This window comes from Lepisma saccharinum, chromosome 1 (genome assembly GCF_977018435.1).
Source record: "Lepisma saccharinum chromosome 1, izLepSacc3.1, whole genome shotgun sequence".
NCBI lineage: Eukaryota > Metazoa > Arthropoda > Insecta > Zygentoma > Lepismatidae > Lepisma > Lepisma saccharinum.
The window spans coordinates 127,391,061-127,403,520 of NC_139229.1; the positions used below are offsets into that span (position 1 = coordinate 127,391,061).

General features: G+C 37.3%; 1 protein-coding gene across 3 annotated transcripts in view; it reads left to right on the forward strand.

The window, feature by feature from the left end:
- The first annotated feature begins 132 nt into the window (after nucleotides 1–132).
- The window catches only part of LOC146000932 (transmembrane protein 268), a 51,600-nt gene continuing 39,272 nt past the window's right edge, over nucleotides 133–12,460 (forward strand). For all 3 annotated transcript variants that reach the window (XR_014443516.1, XM_083138408.1, XM_083138409.1), the window contains exon 1: nucleotides 133–272. The gene's annotated coding sequence lies outside the window, so the exon portion shown is untranslated. The remainder of the gene's footprint in view (nucleotides 273–12,460) is intronic.

The window sequence follows — 12,460 nt, forward strand, 5'->3', positions numbered from 1 at the left end:
TGCGCTGTTGGATGTACAATTTCACTGATTCTGCTACAAATACTGCATCCCATCTTATAATGATTTGTCCCGTAGTAAACGTTGACTACTTGGGGTAGAATTCTTCATTAATGATGTTCGGTGCAAGTCACTTCCAAATCACCACCCAAATTGTTCATGGAGTTGGAGGAGATGGAGAAAAGGATTGCGTCCTAATCTAGTGAAGTTGGAAATTTTTTTTTTACTTTGTTAAGTGAAGTGGGGGAAAAACTTTTGGTCTGAGAATAGAGCAGGTGGGTTATCAGATTCCTATTGTTTTGACATTAATATTCCAATTTATGCTATCGGGAATCAGAAGCGAATAGATTTTAGTGTGAAGAATGATGTAAAGTTTAATAGTGTGTTAATATATCGTTGCGGCGTCGTTGAAACATCCTTAACGAGTGGCGGATTGTCTTGGAGATGAAGTGATGTCTGTCCCCTTAGATGTTAATACCAAAATGAACAATTGCGTTCTTCTAATATTGTCCCCATTTAACCGATATGCAGAAGACCCGTAACTACTACAGTTCAGTACAAAAGCAACACCATTTTAATAGATGTTAAGTAATTATGACTAAGCCTTAAATTAGGACGTCTTACAGAACCTGTCCTTGTATGTTGGGTAATAAACGAATACTTGATCATATGAGGGGGCGGCAACGTTCGCTTGCAGTAGATTTTACCACGTTAACAAGTTTCAAGAACTTGAGGTAAATTCTGTGTACAGTGTTAGAGATTTTGATTACACAGTGTTAGAGATTTTGATTAATTTGCAAAAAAAACCTATGAAAATGTTCACGCACCATCATATTCCGTATCGTCTCTCAAAAATTTGGGTACTATTATAGTATAAGGGAAACACCTATAAATCATATATTTCGCCCTTTTGATACTATTATCGTATGAGGGAAACACCTACGAATCATATATTTGGGACTTCTTTACATTGCTAACGTGTTATTTTCGAATGTGGAACACTTTCTAAAGTGAAATAATGCATATCAATGTCTATTTCTTAGAGGCAATTGATCTATCACTGCTAGACTCAGTATACCTCAGTGAACATCACCAATTGTTTACTTCAATATTCAATCATTTGTCTTTTGTGAAGTGCTCAGTGAAGTTGCTGTGTTTTATACTCTCAAAGTGATCCTTTTAAAGTGAATTATTTGAATGTAATTGTTATTGAACTAACGTGTGGTCTGTTGTTGACAAAAATGGTTGTTTAGTTTATTATGTATATACGTACGTATATCAGTGGCGTAGCATGAGCATTTCGGATGGGAACGCCAAGTTCGATGGAATAGTAGGCCTTTTTTTTTTTTTTAAGAGTTTACTTATGGAATTAGCCGAAATAGGTATTGTCTATTTAAAATCACAATCTCATTGTGTTTATTACATTAAGTCAGCCGGGTTCCGATAAAACATGATCCATGCTTGTTTTATCTAGAAAATAAGATGCCTCAGTGTGCAACATGTGCTTGGAGCACTGGTGTTTTATACCATTTTTAATTAGATTGCTCGAGTCAGAAACACCGTACACCATTCGGAGTATTTTGTTCCACACATAACACATGTGTAGCAAAACAGTATTTTATAATCAAGGAAACCTTTCGGCATAACTCAAGTAATTAAAAAAAAACCTACCTGAATCACAAGTGCCTTTAGAACAACAGTAGACTTCATTGTTGTGGATGATACAACTATTGATTGATTTATCTTACTTCGCTTTCTACCACTTGGCTAATCGAAAATATGAATATGAGTGATGATGTTGATGAAGAGACACTCACAAAGAACAAACATGCGTAGCCCGGGATTTGAACGGGAAACCTCTGGCATCTTAGCACGCTGTGCAAAACACTCTGACACGAAAGTGGGTCGATGATCCAACAATCGTACACTCTACGGACGTAACAGTGCCTATTAGTAGTAATTCAGAGTTTCAGACCACTGTTCATTGTATCTTGAGAGTGCTGATAAACATTTTAAAATAATTTTTTCTAGAGATCATATAGATCATATGATGTTAAGAGTTTTGAAACAAATGCTAAACATTTCCACTGGCACAATATTAGGCAGTTAGATACTAACTAAAAAATGTTTTTAAAAGAAATAGTTTTATGGGTTAGGTGGTAGAGCAGCCACAGGCTGAACTTCTACCACGAGGACTTTATCAAGTTGTTTGACAAAAACTGTTTTGTAGTAAATTCTTGCGATAAATTACACAATGCAGTGGTCATTAAAGATACGTCAGTCAATATTGCGTATTGTAGCATCACACAGCATGAGCAGAGGCACGAGGTTTGTTTATGGGCACGAGTGCGAAAAACCGGGTAGGAATTCTACTTCTGTCGTCTGCATCGGAAGTACAGCGCCTTGAATCGGAAGGCAGAAAAGGTCACATGGCCCCTAGAACCAATCAGGTGCTCCGTACGCCAGTGTATGGAGAGAGCATATCGCCCGTGCTGTAGAGATCCAAACCACAAGCTTTCCCTCCTTCTTTCTGCCTGCAGGCAGGCAGAGACCTGTACGCCAAACCTAGCCGGCATCAGGCAAGCAAAGACATTAGAGAATGCTACAACGACAGCTGTTAGTGGAGCGTTGTAGGCGAATCTCGAAAAATAGCTTTTATAATGCCATAATGCTCAAACATGTATATAATTAGTCACGTTTTATTTTATATTTACAGCATTTACGCATTTTTAAAATTTTAAATCAGGGAATGCCGGGCGTATGGGCGTACAAGGACGCTATGCTACTGACGTATATAGCCTATATATCAGGTGAGTTTTTTAGCTTGACATAACGAAATATAGGCGAATCTCGAAAAATAGCTTTTATAATGCCATAATGCTCAAACATGTATATAATTAGTCACGTTTTATTTTATATTTACAGCATTTACGCATTTTTAAAATTTTAAATCAGGGAATGCCGGGCGTATGGGCGTACAAGGACGCTATGCTACTGACGTATATAGCCTATATATCAGGTGAGTTTTTTAGCTTGACATAACGAAATATCTCGAAAAGTACGCATCTGATGAAAAAAAGTTCTGAATGAAATTCGTTCGTCTTGAAGGGGCTCATCCAATGATGCCAAACTCCACCCCCACCCCACCTCCTGCGGGTGGGGTGAGGGGCAACTGTAAAATCTCAAATGGGAACCCCCATTTTTTATTGCAGATTTGGATTCTCCAGACAAAAATTCATAGGTTTTGTCTGAAACTTTTATTTGGATTTGTGATAGCTGGTGCTGCAATCGCAAAAAGTAAGATTTGCCACAATTCTCGAGAAATACACTGTCCTCTTCTTCGGGCTTCGTGGCAGATTATGCCATCTCTGTTTGACCAGGAAACAAGGTGTAATGCTTTGTAAGATAAAACATGTGGTCCTGAAACATGCTCGGCAATCTGTTAAAAACGAGGTTAACCAATTATAAAACTGTAAAACATTGAAGAAAGGGAATGTAGAGGAAAGATGTTTAAAAAATGGAAGAAGATAAAAACAAATAGGCTTTAATGTAACGAAAGAAATTACACGAGCGTTCATGATGATAGAGGAGTTCCAAGGCGGAGGGATAACGTAATAATGCAGGAGTAGCAGGGAAAAGGAGGGGGGATGGATGAAGCAAGTGGGCGGGGCCAGTACCAGCCATCGGCAGCACATCAACAGCACAACATTAGCTGTGAAGACTACTAACTCGACGATCCATTCTGCGGAAGTGAGATTGTTTATTTTCACATGGTTAAAAAGGTTTTTACGGAGCTTTGAAATCTTCAACGTTTTACAGTTTTATAAGTGGTTAACAACGTTTTGAACAGATTGGCGAGCATCTCCTAGAGACCATTTGACCTTGTTTCCTAGTCAGACAGACACGACATAATCTGCCTCAAAGCCTGAAGAATGGGACGGAAGTAGTGTTTTTCTTCCTTGACTCCATGAATCGTTATAATGCAGGCAGGCTATAACGGTGCACGAGAAAATTGAATTGGTGTACATTTATGGAGAAAGTTGCGGGAATATCAATGATGCTGTGATTCTTTATGCTCAACGTTTTCCAGACCAGGTGCGATTGCACGCTTCTTTTCGCAGAGTTGTTCAACAGTTCTCCACCGAGGGAAATGTACAACCAAAAAAAAAAGGAATCGCCGAAGAACAATTGCTGGAGAAAATAATGAAATTGCGGTATTAGATGCAGTGGCTCATAACTCCCACGTTAGTACTTGACAAATAAGTCGTGAATCGGGAATTTCGCAGACTACTGTGTGCCAAATACTGAAGCGTAGAAAATATCATCCATTTCATGTTTCGTTGCATCGAGAACTTCATGGCGATGATTTTCAGAACCGAGTGACATTCTGTCAATGGGCACTTCAGCAAATACAAGGAGACTCCAATTTCTTTACTAGAGTTTTGTTCTCTGATGATTTGACTTTTACAAACCACGGTATGATTAATCGACACAACATGCATTATTGGAGTGTCGAAAACCCACATTGGTTACGCCAAGTTGAACGTCAGTTCCCTTGGAATGTAAATGTTTGGTGTGGAATAATTGGCGATAAACTTATTGGTCCATATTTTATTGATGGGAACTTAAATGGTGAGAAATATCGAAACTTCTTGCAGAACGAACTTCCAGCATGGCTTGCAGACCTTCCCTTAGACGTGTGACAAACAATGTGGTTGCAACATGACAGTTGCCCAGCACATTATTCCGTTGCAACACGGGAAGTATTAGATCGCGTGTACAACCGTCGGTGGATCTTACTTTGCCTGACTTTTATTTGTGGGGCTACGTGAAGAGTTTAGTTTATAATGAACTGCCAACAACACGTGAGAACATGATTGAGCGAATCACCAATGCATGTCGAAAGATTACACCAGGCACGCTTCTAAGTAGTTTCCAAGCATTCCAAGTGCGGATAAATCAGTGTGTCGAAGTGGGTGATGACATTTTCGAGCACTTATTGTAAAATGATTATTCAAAACAAGCATCCCAATGGTGAGAGGCGAGGGGACTCACCTAAAACAAGCACCCCGATGGTGAGAGGTGAGGGGACTCACCTTAAAAGAACACCCCGATGGGAACAAAATACTGCTACGTCCACGTCGTTATTCCTGGGTTATGCTAAATGCAGTTTCTTATATAAATTCAACATGCCTCATGTCATTTTGCGATTAAAAGTGCATTTTTTTTTTACCATTTCCGCAATATTTCATTTTTGCGATTACAGCGCCATCTATCACAAATCCACAAACAAGTTTAAGACAAAACCTACGTATTTTTGTCTGGAGAATCTGAATCTGCAATACAAAATGGGGGTTCCCATTTGAGATTTTAAAGTTGCCCCTCACCACACCCCCAGGAGGTGTGGTGGGAGGTGGAGTTTGGCATCATTGGATGAGCCCCTTCGTGACGAACAAATTTCATCAGAACTTTTTTTTTTTTCATCAGATGCGTACTTTTCGAGATATTTCGTTGTGTCAAGCTAAAAAACTCACTCTAAAATATAAACAAAAATATACATTTTTCAATTTGCTTACCTGATATTAAATTTTAGGTATTTTCATATTATTTGTAGTCTAAAAATTATAAAATAAACTAATATGAAGACTTCAACATTAACCACTCAGCTTATAGTTATGGTTTTAATATAGAAGTCAACAAATGTAGCAAATTTCACACACATTGCAATAAAGAATCCATGGGAACCCATTACTGTCACATTATGACATTTTGCATACACATAGTCAATTGATGTCTTGCAAACATATAGTTTTTTAAGAAAAATTAAAAGTTTTGTTTTGAGATTTTCAAAAAAACCTTTTTTTAGGTTTTGAGAAATTCAAATAGCGCAGTCAGGTTGTATTTCAATTTAAAGCAAAAAAAGAGTGACACCAATTTGAGCTCTTTTGGTCAAATGGTTTTAGTCCTACACCTGTCTAAATATTTGAAAATGTCATCAAATTTTCAGATTTTTGATTTTTCAAAGTCAATAACTCAAAAACTAAGAGCCCAAAAAATCTGAAATTTGGCAGTTTTTGTCCTCTTTATAGAAACAATAAATATAAAAGAAATCTTAAAAAATCTTAATGCTAAAGGTTCAAAAATATTTTTTTAAAATTGATTGTTTGATTCGACATGAAATGACCCATGTTTAGTTTTTAGAGGCCTACTTTTTTTTCAATTTTCTTTTTCCAAACAATACCTAAGGACATATTTTAAGGGTTTTTGTTGTAATTTGAAACAGTCATCTAAAATGTAATGTAATGTGACCAGTGCTAACTAACTCTTTATCCTTCTTAAACCCGAAGGTTCATGGCTGCAGCAATACAGGCCTTCCATCTGTCCCTATCCTGAGCAAGATCTATATACTCTTTTCCATCCATACTGATTTCCTTTAGGTCCATCTCATCGTTGTCCCTCCATCTTCGTCTTGGCCTTCCTACAGGTCTCTTACCATCAGGTTTCCCAACAAGAATCCTGTAAACTCCTCTTTCCTCTCCCATTCGTGCCACATGGCCTGCCCACCTAAGTCGTCTTGATTTAATTATTCTAATAATATCTGAACATGAATACAAATTATGTAGATCTAAATTATGTAACCTTCTCCACTCACTCACCTGTCTCCTCATCCCTTTTAGGTCCAAATATTTTCCTAAGGATCTTATTTTCAAATACTCTCAATTTATGTTCCTCTTTCCATGTAAGGGACCAAGTTTCACATCCATATAATACTACAGGCAAAATTACGGTTTTGTATATTTTAACTTTTAATTTCTTAGATATTAAACGAGAAGACAAAAGTTTATGAAGAGAGAAGTAACATGCATTTCCTGAATTAAGCCTACTTTTTATTTCCTCTTTAATATAATTTTCATTTGTTAATATTACTCCTAAGTATTTGAATTTGGAAACTGGTTCAAACGAGTTGTTATCAATAATTAAATTTTGATTATTACCTAACACTTGGTTTCGGCCTGTAAGCATATATTTAGTTTTCTCTTTGTTAACGTCCAAACCTATCTCTTTAGCAGTTTTGAAAAATATTTTAGCATTATTCTTAATTGTATTCACATCATCCCCCAGTAAGTCTACATCATCTGCATATGCTAACAACTGAGTCACACCATTTAATTTTAGTCCTTCTTTAGTTTCTTTTACCTTCCTTACAGCATATTCTAAGGCAAAATTAAAGAGCAATGGAGATAATGCATCTCCTTGTTTTAACCCATCATGAATTGTAAATTTGTCAGACATATTAATACCCACACGAATTTTACTTTCTGTTTCACTGGTGCACATTTTTATGATACTAACAAGCTTCTTAGGTCCTACCTGGGGAGAGGTACGGGTGATCATTCTATGGATCAACATGGAGATAATACAGCAGGTGGGGAGATGTCTGTGCAAATTATCGTAGGTGGGGGATGCTTTATAAGAATCTTCTTAACTGTGGGATAGCATCCCCCTGCATTCCCTCCCACTTTGAGTAATGGTAATAACTCGAGAGGATTCTACATATTAAATGTACTCCATTCTTCTTCACTATGAAGAATAACGGTTTCAATACAAAGGGAGACAAAAAATAACGGTAACACTTTCATATAGGGGTAACGGATTTCTTACTTTTTACAGGAGAAAGTACTTATGCAAATCATTTTCTGTAGCGTTGTGGAAGTTCATGAATGTAGTTTTGATCGTAGGTGGGGGATGCTTTACAAGAATCTTCTTAACTGTGGGTTAGCATCCCCATGCATTCCCTCCCACTTTGAGTAATGGTAATAACTGGAAAGGATTCTACATATTGAATGCACCCCATTCTTCTTCACTGTGAAGAATAACTGTTTCAATACAAAGGGGGAGGAAAGTTGAGACAAAAAATAACGGTAACACTTTCATATAGGGGTAACGGATTTCTTACTTTTTACAGGAGAAAGTACTTACGCAAATCATTTTCTGTAGCGTTGTGGAAGTTCGTGAATGTAGTTTTGATCCATTTTAATGCGAATGCATGTTGTTTTCTGCAAATATTTCTGTCCGACACGCTGTTTCTGCTGCCGCCATTTGCTTTCTGCACGAGAGCACAATGTTCTGTGTGTCAGATGACGTAAACCCCGTAGTCAGTGTTTCAAACTCGCCGTGTTTTCACTATAACATGACGTGTCTAGTATTTTTAATTTTTAAATTTTTTTTTTAACTATGCTTGCCTAACCTTACGGAAAATGGTTTGTGGGGCTAACATGAATGGTTTGTGGGCCTAACATCAATGGTTTGTGATGCTAACGTCAATGGTTTGTGAGGTATTAGCATAATTTCAAATCCGGACCCGAGTAGTTATTTTCCGGTGAACAAGGTGGCAACACTGCATAAATCGACAAAACACTCACAACATGCAATGAACCAGTACGCTATCGCCATAATGTGTGTTACAGAATCGAAATAACGAGTAACAGTAAGTACTCGTAAATGTATGAAATAGACATTATTTTCATTAGAAATGCATTATTACACCTAAAGAGATGTTCCGCAATGCAGAATAGTACGTCTGCAATGTAAAAAAGTGTGAAATAAATGATTTATAGGTGTCACCCCTATAGTAAAGTAGTACCACAATAACTTATGCATTTTTGTGCTGAAGTGGTCATGGCCCAAATTCAAGAAGTGGATGATATCTGACAATGATATTTCCATCATTGTCACTGTGTAACCAACTTCAGGCGAAGACAACCAGAACATGGTGCTGGTCACATCACCTGTGGCACTAACCTCCATGCTCCCTATTTCCTTTCATGGCCTACAGTATTGGAAAGAGGGCAGCTTTGCATCTTTTGATGTTAATTTTGTGTCTTAGGGTTCTCTGTTTAACATCAGTGCAGGGAAAAAATTGGTTGAAAGTATACAGGGTGCAGCAGGAATAATTACCCATTTTAAATATTTAATTTAAGCATGAAAAATTAGAACAACATTATTAGTAAAGCCCGGATTTATAACCTTATTCAAAGCTGTTACAGTATGTAAGAAAAGTCATCTTGAGATTTTCTTGTGTGAATCTCCTGCGTCTGTCAGTAAAGAATGATTTGTACAGTGAAAATCTTCTTTCCACTTAGCATGACATCACAGGCGCATGTGAAAAATACCACAGTTCTTCTTCAGTGAATTCCTCTTCAATGTCTATTTCTTCATCAGAAATCTTTTTATAAATTTGACACAGTGTTTTGTAACCGGGATTTTTCATTAATTCCTGACTGAGCTTGTTGGACACAATTTTACCAGCACCTTGTTTCTGAAGACAACTTTACTGAAATTTCATCAATAAGAGAAAGCGAATGTTGCAATGTATTATTTGGAGCTTTCAACCGTGTTATAATATCAGGTAATTTGGAAAAATGATTATGGATGGACTGTATCTTTTCTTGGATGCCGTTTCTCTCGTGCGGCTATTTAGAAGCATTAATCTCGTCATCCCGAAGCCGTCGTGTGATTGAAATAGGATTGAAATATGACAGATTTGGGTAAAATATGCTATTTTAAACCAAAATCATAAAATAAGCAAGCATAACTGTTTCCTGCAGAAATAAGCATTTATAAGCACTTTCAACCTTAGTTAAATAGCTCATCAAGGTATGTAATACAAAGTATAACCTTTCTTCTTACCATTAGAAGTCTGGAAAAGAATATGTATTTCGCTTATAAATCCGAGCTCTAATTATTAGTGTACACTGTTTGAAAGATCACTACATACCATTCCTTACACATGTCCCTTTTTGTAAATTGTCCTTCAGGTGCTCTGGAAACATTCTTCATAAGGTTGTCATGGACATTCTTGCTGTGTGAGCAGTTGCGGCCATCCTGTTGGAACAGCGAAAACTGCATATTGATATTCTTACGGTGCATTTCTAGTGTTACTCACTGTTGCAACATAACATCATAACTAGGGCCTGGGACTTTATGTTATAACTTATTTTTTATATATCATGGTATTGAATTCCGGTGTGAGATCTCGACATATCTGGCGATAATAAACTGAAATTAGCAAATTTGATAGGACATAATTTGACATATTTTTACAATTTTTTTGTTTTTACAACATATTTATTCCCTTTTCAGACAAGATGACATATTTAGCTACCTATAATTTCCTAATTTTCCTACATACAAATAATTATTTAACATGTATCCGGATCTTTATTATCCACTTATTTTGAGACTCTAAATGAAAACCTCCATGACACCTCTGTGCAGGTATGCCCGCAGGATTTTTTCCTGGAGGATGGAAAGCAACCCCTTGCCCCCCTCCGGGCATCCATGCATCTGCATTGTTGTCTGAGCTTGCATGATGTGAATGAACTTTGCCCTTCATTGTTGTACGCATTCAAGAGAATTGCCAGTGAGAAACGAAATGAATTTGAACTGTTGTATAACCTTCTTTTTTCCATTTTACAACAATTAAAAAAACTGACAGTTACGTGCTCAAGTCGGCAGACTTTGATTTTACCAATAATGCGAAAAAGAGTCCGACGCCAAGAAAAGAACCTGGATGTTTGTGTTTGTCGATAAGAAGTAAGACCAATGCTTCGAACAAGTGTTGGTTAACGCAGCAGCTTCTTTTTTATGCCAAGTAAATATGGTTAGAGGAGGCAATCTCGAATCAGTGGTCGATTGAGATGCGCAATAATATCGGAACGATGCCTCCTGTAAAGGAATCAGATTCGGTGAAATTGAGAGGTTACGTTAAAGAATTTGGTAGTGATGTTTTCTCCACAGATGACAAGATTTTGTTTTGCAAGCTATGTGATTTTTCTGTTGGATATTCAAAGAGATCTTCAGCGTTGCAGCATCTAGACATGGCGAAGCACATAAGAAACTTGCAAAGGAAGAAAACGAATGTAGCTCAGGCATTGCTTCCACATGCGGTGTCATCCGGGACAAAGTGAAAAACAAAATCTTGTGGCTATCAGTGGACGAAACCACAGACTGTTGCGGGCATTACATCGCAAATCTTGTGGTGGGTGTTTTAGAAACTGAACAGGCAGGAGAAATATTCCTTGTGCATGTTGATCAGCTGGAGAAGGTAAACCATTCAACAATCGCTAGTTTAATTGAAAACTCAATGCAGATACTATCTCCTGTAGGTATTCCGTGCGATAGTATTCTGTTAATTGTAACCGATGCAGCTAGGTATATGTTGAAGGCAGGAAGCCTTACGGGTTCTATATCCGAAAATGGTCCACATTACCTGCCTGGCACACCGACTTCATAGACTATGCGAAGAAATTCGATCAAGGTATCCCAACGTAGATCGATTTGTGTCAAACATGAAAAAAATCTTCTTGAAGTGCCCATCACGATGCTAAGCACTAAAGGAAGCTGCACCAGATATTCCTTCGCCACCACAGTCGGTGGTGACGTGGTGGGAACATGGCTCTCAGCAGTTCAATATTACTGCACCAATCTTAACATTCTTTCCGAAGTAGTTACTGGTTTTGAAATTGAAGGTGCCACCGCATCTGTTAGTGTTGTTCAGCAATTACTTCAAAATACAGAACTGAAATACTATATTGCTTACATTTCTGCGAATTTCACATTCCTCGTGTCGTGCATTGAGCAATTGGAGAGAAATGGTGTAAGTGTGCATGACTCACTTCAAATTATAGAAAACGTAAAAACAAAATTGTCAATAGTGAGGGGCAAACAGCAGATTTGGTTAGAGAGAAATTCAGAACAATCTTGAACAACAATCCTGGATTCAGCACTTTCACCACCATCGCCGGTGTCGTGAGCGGTGACGGAAGATCAACTCTGGAAAGTGTTGAGGAAGATTTGACACCTGCAGATGTAGCATTTTGTAGGTTTGCTCCAGTTACATCGTGCTCCGTGGAACATACATTCTCTTGCTTCAAAGCGCTGCTCGTAGATAACAGGCTAAGTTTCGCGGTAGAGAACCTGAAGAGAATTTTCGTTTCTCACTGCAATGCTTGAGGTTAGTAAAATTAAAAATTTGTGAACTCTCTTTGATTATATGCCTACGTATGATATTTTTTAAAAAATATTTCCTCTGTGTTGAGGCATGTTTTAACGAAGATTTTGTATGCAGATTGAATACAGTATTTTTTTCTGAAACTCTGCCTTTTCTTGTATATAAATTCGAAAATTACACTTCCAACAAGTAGGTAAAATGTGGCAGAATAGTAAATGCAACTGAGGATAATTGCTCAATAAGTGCCACGATTTTTCCAATGTTTCTCTGCATTCTACATGATAGAGATTCTAATTTAATTTAATACATCATCCGAACTTTGTTGATATTGCGTGGAAAACCCAGAATTGAATTGTAAATGAAAAAGAAGTTCTGCTTTGCATATATTTGGGATTCACTGGTTTTTTTTGTTTTTTTTTTCATTTTTCTGACATTTTTAATTTTTTCTGA